Source organism: Salvelinus sp. IW2-2015, unplaced genomic scaffold (assembly GCF_002910315.2).
Source record: "Salvelinus sp. IW2-2015 unplaced genomic scaffold, ASM291031v2 Un_scaffold1221, whole genome shotgun sequence".
Lineage (NCBI taxonomy): Eukaryota > Metazoa > Chordata > Actinopteri > Salmoniformes > Salmonidae > Salvelinus > Salvelinus sp. IW2-2015.
In genome coordinates, this window is record NW_019942785.1 from 142,634 (window position 1) to 157,711 (window position 15,078).

Genomic DNA, 15,078 nt, shown 5'->3' on the forward strand with positions numbered 1-15,078 from the left:
CATAGCCTTGCTATTGAGAAACGGCCGCCGTAGGCAGACATGGCTCTCAAGAGAAGACAGGGCTATGTCCTCACTGCCGCACAAAATAGAGGTGGAAACTGAGTTGCACTTCCTAACCTCCTGCCCAATGTAGGACCATATTAGAGAGACATATTTTCCCTCAGATTACACAGATGCACAAAGAATTGAAAACAATCCAATTTTGATATAACTCCCATCTACTGGGTGAAAATTCCACAGTGTGCCATCACAGCAGCAAGATTTGTGACTGTTGCCACAAGAAAAGGGCAACCCAGTGAAGAACAAACACCATTGTAAATACAACCCCATATTTATGCTTATTTATTTTAACTTGTGTGCTTTTAACCATTTGTACATTGTTACAACCACTGTATATATATATAATGACATTTGTAATGTCTTTCTTGTTGTTTTGAAACTTCTGTATGTGTAATGTTTACTGTTAATTTGTATTGTTTTATTTCACTTTTGTGTTATTATCTACCTCACTTGCTTTGGCAATGTTAACACATGTTTCCCCATGCCAATAAGCCCCTTGAATTGAGAGAGAGGAGAGGAGAAGAGAGAGAGAGAAGAGAGAGAGAGAGAGAGAGAGAGAGAGAGAGAGAGAGAGAGAGAGAGAGAGAGAGAAGAGAGAGAGAGAGAGAGTAGAGAGAGAGAGAGAGAGAGAGAGAGAGAGAGAGAGAGAGAGAGAGAGAGAGAGAGAGAGAGAGAGAGAGAGAGAGAGAGAGAGAGAGGAGAGAGGAGAGAGAGGGAGAGAGGAGAGAGAGAGAGAGAGAGAGAGAGAGAGAGAGAGAGAGGAGAGACTGGAATAGGTACAGAGACAGAGGGATAAAAATTGAGGGGAAAAGGAGGGGGGGAGCGAACGAGTGGTGTGCAAATGAAAGCGGGAATAAGGTATAAAGAATATACAGACAAGCGTTCATGTTTAATTTAAGCAACATTTATTGTACTTATCAATGTTATGAATGAGCGAGCTGTTTGTTTGTTCTGTTCCTCCTCTCCGTCGCTTCCGCATATGCTGGGATAAGGACCAGAGCTACTGCAATCGGGCTGGCTTTGTAGTGCCTGTCCCGAATGGCTCGTTCATGTGAATGGGCGTATTGGAAGACACCAAGTCAGTAGTGATGGGATTTTGTAAATGTGTTATATTGTGTTATATTGTATCATGATGAACGGATTGCAAAAGTGCAATGTATATAATTGATATGTCTCTTTGTCAGTTCAAAGGGGAGGGGGAGGTGAACATTTTGTTTGAGCTGTTGATGGGGGCAGCACTGTCTTAGCTGTCCCATAATGTATACGTTCGCTGTCAGTACTGTTTTTCTTCCGGAATCACTATGTAAATAAACACCCTTGCACAGAAGTACTTCTGCAGCTCCGCCATAATTTTATTTGATAGAGGTTAAGTTTTTCAGTTTAGCCTTCTGGGCTACTCTACGCGACAGTGTGTTTTCTCATGTTGTGTGTGAGAACTTATTCATATTTATCATCTTGGATCACAGCTATCTCCCAATCATTGTTTTCTTCACAGATGCAGACACACAAGATGTAGTAGAAAATCCCACTCGATCACATTGACCACGGTGGAGAGAGACAGTGTGAGGACATGATAGAGGGAGAGAAAGAGGTAGAGATTGAGAGAGAGAAAAGAGAGAGCTCTTGGCTGGAGGGATGGTGTTCTCTCCATCTGGAGCTAGTCTGTCAGTGTTAATTTGTTCTCCAGAGAGCCCTTCTATCCCTCCATCCAACCCACCTTCTGGGCAAATAGACATCTCATTTGTTTTTGGAGAGACACCAGCTATCACACAGACACCAACACACCAACACACAAACACACAGCTTGTCCCAGTGACCTTAGCTGTGCTATGTCCAGGCCGTAGGACTTTAATGAACATGCCCTACTTCATCAGATTACAGCTGTAAAGCTACAAAGCTAAACTATACAGACAAACGTATGTGGAAACCCCTTCAAATTAGTCTATTCAGCTATTTCAACCACACCCATTTCTGACGGGTGTAAAAAATTGAGCACACAGCCATGCAATCTCCATAGACAAACATTGGCAGTAGAATGGCCTTACTGAAGAGCTCAATGACTTTCAACATGGCACTGTCATAGGATGCCACCTTTCCATCAAGTCAGTTCGTCAAATTTCCGCCCTGCTAGAGCTGTCCCGGTGTAAGTGCTGTTATTGTGAAGTGGAAACATCTAGGAGTAACAACGGCTCATCGAAGTGGTGGCCACACAAGCTCACAGAACAGGATAGCCGAGTGCTGAAGCGTGTAAAAATTGTCTGTCCTCGGTTGCAACAGTCACTACCGGGTTCCAAATTACCCTTGGAAGCAACGTCAGCACAAGAACTGTTAGTTGGGAGCTTCATGAAATGGGTTTCCATAGCCGAGCAGCCGCACACAAGCCTAAGATCACCACGCGCAATACCAAGCGTCGGCTGGAGTGGTGTAAAGCTCGCCTCCATTGGACTCTGGAGCAGTGGCAACGCCTTCTCTGGAATAATTAATCAGGCTTCCGACGGACTAATCTGGGTTTGGCGGATGCCAGGAGAACGCTACCTGCCCCAATGCATAATGCCAACTGTAAAGTTTGGTGGAGGAGGAGTAATAATGATCTGGGGCTGTTTTTCATGGTTCAGGTTGGCCCCTTAGTTCCAGTGAAGGGAAATCTTAACACTACAGCATACAATGACATTCTAGATAATTCTGTGCTTCCAACTTTGTGGCAACAGTTTGGGGAAGGCCCTTTCCAATTTCAGCATGACAATGCCCCAGTGCACAAAGCATACAGAAATGGTTTGTCGAGATTGACTGGCCTGCACAGAGCCCTGACCTCAACCCCATTGAACATCTTAGGGATGAATTGGAATGCCGACTGCGAGCCAGGCCTAATCGCCCAACATCAGTGCCCAACCTCACTAATGCTCTTGTGGCTGAATGGAAGCAAGTGCCCGCAACAATGTTTCTAGTGGAAAGCCTTCCCAGAAGAGTGGAGGCCGTTATGGCAGCAAAGGGGGGACTAACTCCATATTAATGCCCATGATTTTGGAATGAGATGTTCGATGAGCAGGTGTCCACATACATTTGGTTATGTAGTGTATGACACACACACACACACACACACATTGTAACATGATAACACCCTAAACTGACTACCCTGTTCACTCAAGCCTGTCCTCGGATTGGTTATTAACAACTGCAACATCAGAGATACAAAAGGGCAGAGAACTGGACATTTAAAGTGGAACTGATAGGGTTTTAACTACTTTGCAGATTTGAAACAAACAGACAATCATAATCAGTCAAAAATATAAAATTCCTAGTTTATGCTACAAAACCAACTTAATGAGAGGTTTTAAAAATAGGCATTGTTGGCAGAATAGATAGATGCAGTTCAATGCATGATTAATATAATTCACCAATAATTTTCTTGGTAGTCTAAAACATGTTGTAACTCACAGCTGGCCTGGTAGATTATTTGCTGCCTCCACCGATCTGGGATGCACTGTTTCAGTTTCAATGACTCAATATTTTGAACAAAAACGGATGACTGTAACTAAGGCTGGGAATGGCAATCAAATCAAATCAAATCAAAATGTATTTGTCACGTGCGCCCAATACAACAGGTGTAGACCTCACAGTGAAATGCTTACTTACAGGCTCTAACCAATAGTGCAAAAAAGGATGAGGTGAACAATAGATAAGTAAACTAGCAAGGGTAATGATCACAACTTAGTCATAACATGGCTAATAGGCTAGCATACGTGTCAAACACAAGGCCTGCGGACCGAATGGTACGCACAAGAGCGTCAACAGTTGAGTCATCTACTTTATGTCCCATGTATTGCGCTGTTTACAGCGCGCAGCGGAGCCATCTTCATCCAGGGATGGGTGGCTCACGTCAAATTCATCATTGGAATCACTCGATATGATTGGTCATGTAAAACCTTGGGACCCAAATGCATAATGAGTGCTCTGTCTCCAACTTGTAGTGGTCTGGAGCAATGAAGCCGTGACGCTGGGTACCTCTAAGTCCCATGGTGCAAGCTCGCAACTTTTAAAGGAGGAACCACTGTAAAGTGTACACACATTCCACAGTACTAGCTAGGATACTAAAATGTTGCAGTCTGGCTTCAGTTTTTAAAGATTGAGAATGAATAACCAAAAACAAAACCTGCTACAAAACACCATTTATTTTTATTTTATTTCACCTTTATTTAATCAGATAGGCTAGTTGAGAACAAGTTCTCATTTGCAACTGCGACCTGGCCAAGATAAAGCAAAGCAGTTCGACACATACAACAACACAGAGTTACACATGGAATAAACAAACATACAATCAATAATACAGTAGGAAAATCTATATCCAGCATGTGCAAATGAGGTAGGATAAGAGAGGTAAGGCAATAAATAGGCCATGGTGGCAAAGTAATTACGATATAGCAATTAAACACTGGAATGGTAGAATGTGCAGAAGATGAATGCGCAAGTAGAGATACTGGGGTGCAAAGGAGCAAGATAAATAAATAAATACAGTATGGGGATGAGGTAGATTGGATGGGCTATTTACAGATGAGCTATGTACAGGTGCAGTGATCTGTGAGCTGCTCTGACAGCTGGTGCTTAATTAAAGCTAGTGAGGGAGGTAAGAGTCTCCAGCTTCAGAGATTTTTGCAGTTCGTTCCAGTCATTGGCAGCAGAGAACTGGAAGGAGAGGCGGCCAAAGGAAGAATTGGCTTTGGGGGTGACCAATGAGATATACCTGCTGGAGCGTGTGCTACGGGTGGGTGCTGCTATGGTGATCAGTGAGCTGAGATAAGGCGGGGCTTTACCTAGCAGAGTCTTATAGATGACCTGCAGCCAGTGGGTTTGGCGACGAGTATGAAGCAAGGGCCAGCCAACGAGAGCATACAGGTCGCAGTGGTGGGTAGTATATGGGGCTTTGGTGACAAAATGGATGGCACTGTGATAGACTGCATCCAATTTGTTGAGTAGAGTGTTGGAGGCTATTTTGTAAATGACATTGCCGAATTCGAGGATCGGTATGATGGTCAGTTTTACGAGGGTATGTTTGGAAGAATGAGTGAAGGATGCCTTGTTGCAAAATAGGAAGCCGATTCTGTATTTCATTTTGGATTGGAGATGTTTAATGTGAGTCTGGAAGGAGAGTTTACAGTCTAACCAGACACCTAGGTATTTGTAGTTGTCTACATTTTCTAAGTCAGAACCGTCCAGAGTAGTGATGCTGGACGGGCGGGCAGGTGCGGGAAGCGATCGGTGCATTTTGTTTTGTTTTGCATCATGCATTTAGTTTTACTTGTATTTAAGAGCAGTTGGAGGCCACGGAAGGAGAGTTGTATGGCATTGAAGATCATCTGGAGGTTAGTTAACAGTGTCCAAATAAGGGCCAGAGGTATACAGAATGGTGTTGTCTGCGTAGAGGTGGATCAAAGAATCACCAGCAGCGAGAGCGACATCATTGATGTATACAGAGAAGAGAGTCGGCCCGAGAATTGAACCCTATGGCATACCCATAGAGACTACCAGAGGTCCGGACAACAGGCCCTCCAATTTGACATACTGAACTCTATCAGAGTAGTTGGTGAACCAAGCGAGGCAATCATTTGAGAAACCAATAAGAATGTTGTGATTGACAGAGTCGAAAGCCTTAGCCAGGTCGATGAATACGGCTGCACAGTAATGTCTCTTATCGATGGCGGTTAAGGAGAAACATGTAGACCTATTACAGCAACATTTGAGAAGTAGCCACAAGACATTTTGAATACACAATACAGCAATGCTGCATTCAACTGCACCGGCGATCCATGCAGTGCAATTTAAAAAAAAAACATGTTTTAAGTTTAAATGTTACAACAACCTATAGCTACAGTTTTGTTATTTGGAGTTGTTAAATACATTTGGATTAGGATTGCAGCATATTATGCACATCTGCAAGCACAGGAGCAAAGGCTGGACAAACATTATGTATCTTCTTTTGTTATAACATATTAACCTTTACTTAACACCCATCCCGGATCCGGGAGCATCCTCATCAGTAAAAGCTGACTAGCATAGCCTAGCATAGCGCACAAAGAAAATAATAGCATATAAATATCATGAAATCACAAGTCCAATACAGCAAATGAAAGATAAACATCTTGTGAATCCAGCCATCATTTCCGATTTTTAAATGTTTTACAGCGAAAACACAATATATATTTCTATTAGCTAACCACAATAGCCAAAGACTCAACCGCATATTTTCACCATGTTCTACCGCATAGGTAGCTATCACAAAACCGACCAAATAGAGATATAATTAGTCACTAACCAAGAAACAACTTTTTTGATGTCACTGTTCTTTCAATTAGGTTTTTAAGAGACACCAGATTTTTAAAGGACTTGCTTGCAGTTCCTACCGCTTCCACTGGATGTCACCAGTCCTTGGAAATCGGTTGAGGTTATTCCTTTGTGTACTGAAGAAGTAGGGCTATCGTAAATGAGGGTCACATGAAGTAAAGTTTGGAGAGAGATGTTATGAAAAAAGTTGCGCCAGTTTGGGTTGCGTCAGTTTCGTTTTGTATTGAACACAGATCATCCCGTCTTCAAATTGATTATTATTAACGTTTAAAAATACCTAACGTTGTATGACAAAAAGTAGTTTGAAATGTTTTGGTAAATTTACATGTAACTTTTGATATATTTGTAGTGACTTGGCGAAAGTTGGAAGCTGTGTTTTTCTGGATGAAACGGTCCAAATAAATGACATTTTGGATATATATCGACGGAATTAATCGAACAAAAGGCATGATTATATTTATTTCTGCGTTTTGTGTCGGTGAGCAGTGTTGAAATATGCTCTTGTTTGTTACTGATGTGCTGTCATCAGATAATAGCATCTATTGCTTTCGCCGAAAAGCTTTTTTGAATCTGACATGTTGGCTGGATTCACAACGAGTGTAGCTTTAATTTGGTATCTTACAGTGTGAATTTAATGAAAGTTTGATTTTATATCATGTTATTTGAATATGGCTCGCTGTTATTTCCCTGGCTAATTGGCCGGGTGGGACGTTTGCGTCTCGACAACAACGCCGGATTCCTGCCGTAATCCCTGAGCCACTACTTCTGAATCCTCACAGCTAGCTTGCAGCTAGCGCAGCTAGCGCCACTGCCACGAAGCTAGCACCAGTTAGCAAACACAATCTTACAATTGCACAACCTCTCTTTCGCCATCGCCATCCGCGCTTGGATTCTCTGTCGACCACGACCACGTCTGGTCTGCGACGTATACCCACCCCGCTGTCCTCAACCGGCCTCCGTTCGAGCAGACCCCCTCGTCTGAGCAGACCACCCCCGGGCTACTAACTTTAAACGCCGCGTGCTAGCTTAGTGGAGGCCTCCCTGCTCCATCTACGGCTGCCCCCTGGACACTATGATCACTTGGCACATAGCTGATGCCTGATTGACGTCATTAATTCACGGTACTCCATTCTGTTTATTTTGTGTTTTCTTGTCGGCTCTGGCTTTAACTCAGGATCTGTGTGTAGTTAATCCGACCCTCTCTGCCTAGTCGTCGCCATTTTTACCTGTTGCTGCTGTGTTAGACTAGCACACCTGTTATGCTGCTGGTATCTTACCGTTGTTTTAGCCAGCTCTCCCAATCAAGACCTGCAACACTTTATGCCTTATGTATGTCTCTCTCAAATATCAATAGCCTTGCATTACTGTTGTTCAGGCAGTTGTATCATATATCATGTTTGGTTTGCAAGGACCCCGTTAGTTCCACTCTCCGTACCTCTGATACCTCCTGTTGGTCCCACCCCCACACATGCGGTGACCTCACCCATTGAGACCAGCATGTCCAGAGATACAACCTCTCTTATCATCACCAGTGCCTGGGCTTGCCTCCGCTGTACCCGTGCCCCACCATACCCCTGTCTGCACATTATGCCCAGAATCTATTCTACCACGCCCATAAATCTGCTCCTTTTATTCTATGTCCCCAACGCTCTAGGCGACCAGTTTTGATAGCCTTTAGCCGCACCCTCATCCTACTACTCCTCTGTTCCTCGGTGATGTGGAGGTAAACCCAGGCCCTGCATGTCCCCAGTCACCCTCATTTGTTGACTTCTGTGATCGAAAAAGCCTTGGCCTCATGCATGTCAACATCAGAAGCCTCCTCCCTAAGTTTGCCTTACTACCGCCTTTAGCACACTCTGCCAACCCTGATGTCCTTGCCGGTCCGAATCCTGGCTTAGGAAGGCACCAAAATTCTGGATTTCCATACCCAACTATAACACTTTCCGTCAAGATAGAACTGCCAAAGGAGGAGTTGCAATCTACTGCAGAGATAGCTGCAAAGTTCTGTCATACTTTCCAAGTCTATGCCCAAACAGTTCGAACTTCAATTTTAAAAATTAATCTCTCCAGAAATAAGTCTCTACTGTTGCCGCCCTGCTACCGACCCCCTCAGCTCCCAGCTGTGCCCTGGACACCATCTGTGAATTGATCGCTCCCCATCTAGCTTCGAGTTTGTTCTGTAGGTGACCTAAACTGGGATATGCTTAACACCCCGCAGTCCTACAATCCAAGCTTGATGCCCTCAATCTCACACAAATCATCAAGGAACCCACCAGGTACAACCCTAAATCCGTAAACATGGGCACCCTAATAGACATTATCCTGACCAACCTGCCTCCAAATACACCTCTGCTGTCTTCAATCAAGATCTCAGCGATCACTGCCTCATTGCCTGGTATCCGCCACGGGGCCGCGGTCAAACGACCACCCTCATCACTGTCAAACGCTCCCTAAAACACTTCTGCGAGCAGGCCTTCTAATCGACCTGGCCCGGGTACCCTGGAAGGATATTGACCTCATCCGTCAGTTGAGGATGCCTGGTCATTCTTTAAAGTGTACTTCCTCACCATATTAGACAAGCATGCTCCGTTCAAAAAAATGCAGAACCAAGAACAGATATAGCCCTTGGTTCACTCCAGACCTGACTGCCCTCGACCAGCACAGAAACATCCTGTGGCGAACTGCAATAGCATCGAAGAGCCCCGCGATATGCAACTGTTCAGGGAAGTCAGGAACCATACACGCAGTCAGTCAGGAAAGCAAAGGCCAGCATTTTCAAGCAGAAATTTGCACCTGTAGCTCTAACTCCAAAAAGTTCTGGGATACTGTAAAGTCCATGGAAAACAAGAGCACCTCCTCCCAGCTGCCCACTGCACTGAGGCTAGGTAACACGGTCACCACTGATAAGTCCGTGATAACGAAAACTTCAACAAACATTTTCTCCAATGGCTGGCCATGCCTTCCTCCTGGCGGCTCCAACCTTGGCAAACAGCACCGCCCCCCCGCTGCTACTCGCCCAAGCATCCCCAGCTTCTCCTTACCCATATCCAGATAGCAGATGTTCTGAAAGAGTGGAAAACCTGGACCCATACAAATCAGCTGGGCTTGACAATTCTGGACCCCCTATTTCTGAAACTGTCCGCCGCCATTGTCGCACCCCCATTACCAGCTGTTCAACCTCTCCTTCGTATCATCTGAGATCCCCAAGGATTGGAAAGCTGCCGCGGTCATCCCCCTCTTCAAAGGGGGACACACCCTGGACCCAAACTGTACAGACCTATATCCATCCTGCCCTGCCTATCAAGGTCTTCGAAAAGCCAAGTCAACAAACAGATCACTGACCATCTCGAATCCACCGTACCTTCTCCGCTGTGCAATCCGGTTCCGAGCCGGTCACGGGTGCACCTCAGCCACGCTCAAGTACTAAACGATATCATAACCGCCATCGATAAAGAGACATTACTGTGCAGCCGTTTCATCGACCTGGCTCAAGGCTTTCGACTCTGTCAATCACCAATTCTTATGCTTATTCGGTTTCTAAATGATGCCTGCCTGGTTCACCAACTACTTTGAAGAGTTCAGTTGTCAAATGGAGGGCCTGTTGTCCGGCCTCTGGAGTCTCTATGGGTGTACCAAGGGTTCAATTCTCGGGCCGACTCTCTTCTCTGTATACATCAATGATGTTGCTCTTGCTCGGGATTCCTGATCCACCTCTACGCAGACCACCATTCTTATACTTGGCCCTTTTGGACACTGTATCTAACCTCCAAAGATGCTTCAATGCCATACAACCTCCTTCCGTGGCCTCCAACGCTCTTAAACTAAGTAAAACCAAATGCATGCAACCAAAACACCGTCGCTTCCGCACCCGCCGCCCGCAGCACACTCACTCCTGGACGGTTCTGACTTAGAAATGTAGACATACAATACCTAGGTGTCGTAGACTGAAACTCTCCTTCCAGACTCATTAAACATCTCCAATCCAAAATAAATACAGAATCGGCTTTCATTGCAACAAGGCATCCTTCACTCATTCCCAAAACTACCCTCGTAAAACTGACATCCTACCGATCCTCGATTCGGCAATGTCATTACAAAATAGCTCCAAACTCTACTCACAAATGGATGAGTTATCACAGTGCCATTCTTTTGTTACAAACCCCATATACACCCACCACTGCGACCTGTATGCCTCTGTGCTGGCCTGCCATTCGTCGCAACCCACTGGCTCAGGTCATCTAAAGACTCTGCTAGGTAAAGCCCGCCTTATCTCAGCTCACTGGTCACGATGCACACCACCCGTAGCACGCGCTCAGCAGGTTATCTCACTGTCATCCCAAGCCAAAACCTTCTGGCCCTTTCCTTCCAGTTCTCTGCTCATGCGACTGGAACATTGCAAAAATCTCTGAAGTGGAGGCTTTATCTCCCTCAACAAACTTAAAATTGCAATGCTCGAGCAGCTACCGATCCTGCACTGTACATAGTCCATCTGTAAATACCCACCCAATTTACCTACGTCACCCCCATACTGCTTATTTATTTACTTTTCCGCTTTTTGCACACCAGTATCTCTTCTTGCACATGATCATCTGATGATTATCACTCCAGTGTTAATCTGCTAAATTGTAATTATTCGATTTATTGCCTACCTCATGCCGTTTGCACACATTGTATATAGATTCTCTTTTTTTTCTACCATGTTATTGACTTGTTTATTGTTTACTCCATGTGTAACTCTGTGTTGTCTGTTCACACTGCTATGCTTTATCTTGGCCAGGTCGCAGTTGCAAATGAGAACTTGTTCTCAACTAGCCTACCTGGTTAAATAAAGGTGAAATAAAAAAAATAAAAAAATAAATGTACATAAGTGGACATTATAAAGGGCCATATTTTTTCAATAAAACAATGGCCAGTTTGGGTCGCAGTTGCGAGTTTTTTTGTACAAACAAACAGGCTATGTCTGGCCCGCGGATTCGTTGTGTTTTTTCAATACTGCCCGTATTAAGTTTGACACTCCTGGGTTAGGGTTGGTATTTTTGTAACTAGCTATTTATTTAGCATGCTAAAAGCACGGAACCTAACGTTAGCTAGCTAGCTAGCTGCTGGAAGGATGTCATGTCATTGGAGGAGTGGGTGAGTGTAACGGTGGATTTCCTCCTCCTCGTCTGAAGAGGAGGTGTAGCAGGGATCGGACCAAGACGCAGAGTGGTAAGTGTCCATGTTTTAATATGATAAACTGAACACGACAGAAAATACAAAATAACAAAGTAAATCTAACCGAAAACAGTCCCGTGTGGCACAAACACTGACACAGGAAACAAACACCCACACACCAACAGTGAAAACAGGCAACCTAAATATGGTTCCCAATCAGAGACAATGCAAAACACCTGCCTCTGATTGAGAACCATATCAGGCCAAATGACAACCCTAAACATAGAAACACATAACATAGACTGCCCACCCCAACTCACGCCCTGACCATACAAACTAAAGACAAAACAAAGGAAAATAAAGGTCAGAACGTGACAGTGAGTGACAGACTTTTTCTCATATAATTTTTCAGTGGCTACAGCTAGAGATACAGGTGTCATTTGGTTAAATACTAAGAAATGTCAATTGCTTTGCTAGCTAGCTAGCTAGCTATGCTGAACTTGATTAACTTTTCCACAGTTAGCATATCTCTTAGTTGTGAATCAAATGTATTTGGCAGGCAGGCAAGTTCCCATTCAGCTTTCAAAACATGGGTTGGCAGCCAAGCTGCAGAAGGACGAGCAGGCTACTATTCCCCATCATTTATCAGTGCAATTTTGACGGCCAACTAGCTGAAAAGGTTTGCGAGGGTTTATTTAGGGTTCCCTCGTTAGATTTTAGCATTTCATGATACTAAAACTCTGTCAGTTCCACTTTAAGAGAGAGAGAGAGAGAGAAAACGGGACACACACACTCACAAGGTTATGCAGAAACACTCTCTCACACACACACTGGTCTCTTCCTTAGCAGCAAGTAATCACATGCCTCGTTTAATCACACTGGGAAAATTAATCACTCTGATTAAATATTTGGCACTTGTGACTCACTGTGTGTGTGTGTGTGTGTGTGTGTGTGTGTGTGTGTGTGTGTGTGGTGTGTGTGTGTGTGTGTGTGTGTGTGTGTGTGTGTGTGTGTGTGTGTGTGTGTGTGTGTGTGTGTGTGTTTGTGTTCTAACTATCCCAGTGGCTACTTGACAGTAAAACAAGAATATTTTGACAAGTTGGGACATTTTGACGGTCCTCATGAGGAAAAAATGCTATTTTAGGTTTAGGGGTTAGTTTAGGGTTGGGTTACAATTATGGTTAGGGTTACAATTAAGGTTAGGGTTAGGGGTTAAAGTTATGTTGATGGTTAGGGTTAGGGTTACAGTAGGTATAGTTTTATGGTTAGGGGTTTGGAGTCAAGGTTAGGCTTCGGGTTGAGGTTAGGGTTATGGTTAGGTTAAGGTTATGTTAGGGTTTGGGTTAGGGAAAATAGTATTTTGGATGGGAGTCAAATATTTGGTCCCACAAGGATAGCAATACAAAACTGTGGGGTGTGGGTGGTGTGTGTTGTATGTATGTAACGTTGAAGTCGGAAGTTTACATACACCTTAGCCAAATACAGTGGGGAGAACAAGTATTTGATACACTGCCGATTTTGCAGGTTTTCCTACTTACAAAGCATGTAGAGGTTTGTAATTTTTATCATAGGTACACTTCAACTGTGAGAGACGGAATCTAAAACAAAAATCACATTGTATGATTTTTAAGTCATTAATTTGCATTTTATTCCATGACATAAGTATTTGATCACCTACCAACCAGTAAGAATTCCAGCTTTCACAGACCTGTTAGTTTTTCTTTAAGAAGCCCTCCTGTTCTCCACTCATTACCTGTATTAACTGCACCTGTTTGAACTCGTTACCTATATAAAAGACACCTGTCCACAAAGTATCAAAGTGTATCAAATACTTCTTCTCCCCACTGTACATTTAAACTACGTTTTTCACAATTCCTGACATTTAATGCTAGTAAAAAGTCCCTGTCTTAGGTCAGTTAGGATCACCACAGTATTTAAAGAATGTGAAATGTCAGAATAATAGTAGAGAGAATGATTTATTTCAGCTTTTATTTATTTCATCACATTCCCAGTGGGTCAGAAGTTTACATACACTCAATTAGTATTCGGCAGCATTGCCTTTAAATTGCTTAACTTGGGTCAAACGTTTTGGGTAGCCTTCCACAAGCTTCCCACAATTAGTTGGGTGAATTTTGGCCCATTCCTCCTGACAGAGGTGGTGTAACTGAGTCAGGTTTGTAGGCCTCCTTGCTCGCACATGCTTTTTCAGTTCTGCCCACAATCTTCTATAGGATTGAGGTCAGGGCTTTGTGATGGCCATTCCAATACCTTGACTTTGTTGTCCTTAAGCCATTTTGCCACAACTTTGGAAGTATGCTTGGGGTCATTGTCCATTTGGAAGACCCATTTGTGACCAAGCTTTAAGAAAGTATTTACTAAAATAAACTGAAGTAAAAAAATAAGAAAATAGAAAAATAACAAATAATAAAATATCAGTAACGAGGCTATATACAGGGGGTACCGGTACAGAGTCAATGTGCGGGGGCACAGGTTAGTCGAGGTAATTGAGGCAATATGTACATGTAGGTAGAGGTAAAGTGACTATGCATAGATAATAAACAGAGAGCAGCAATTACGCAAATTGTCCGGTTAGCCATTTGATTAGCTGTTCAGGAGTCTTATGGCTAGGGGGTAGAAGCTTTTAAGAAGCCTTTCGGACCTAGACTTGGCGCTCCGGTACCGCTTGCCGTGTGGTATCAGAGAGAACAGTCTATCACTAGGGTGGCTGAAGTCTTTGGCAATTTGTAGGACCTTCCTCTGACACCGCCTGGTATAGAGGTCCTGGATGGCAGGAAGCTTGGCCCCAGTGATATACTGGGCCGTACGCACTAACCTCTGTAGTGCCTTGCAGTCAGAGGCCGAGCAGTTGCCATACCAGGTGGTGATGCAACCAGTCAGGATGCTCTCGGTGGTGCAGCTGTATAACTTTTTAGATCTGAGGACCCATGGCAAATCTTTTCAGTCTCCTGAGGGGGAAAAGGTGTTGTTGTGCCCTCTTCACGACTGTATTGGTCTTTGGACCATGATAGTTTGTTGATGATGTAGACACCAAGGAACAAAGCTCTCAACCTGCTCCACTACAGTCCCGTCGATGAGTATGGGTGCTTGGCCCTCCTTTTCCTGTAACCCACAACCATCTCCTTTATCTTGATCACGTTGAGGGAGAGGTTGTTATCCTGGCACCACACTGCCAGGTCTCTGACATCCTCCCTATAGGCTGTCTAATCGTTGTCGGTGATCAGGCCTACCACTGTTGTGTAGTCGGCAAACTTAATGATGGTGTTGGAGTCATGCTTGGCCATGCAGTCATGGATGAACAGGGAGTACAGGAGGGGAATGAGCACGCACCCCTGAGGGGCCCTCATGTTGAGAATAAGCTTGGCAGTTGTGTTGTTACCTACCCTTACCAGCTGGGGGTGGCTTGTCAGGAAGTCCAGGATCCAGTTGCAGAGGGAGGTGTTTAGTTCCAGGGTCCTTAGCTTAGTGATGAGCTTTGAGGGCACTATGGTGTTGAACGGTGAGCTGTAG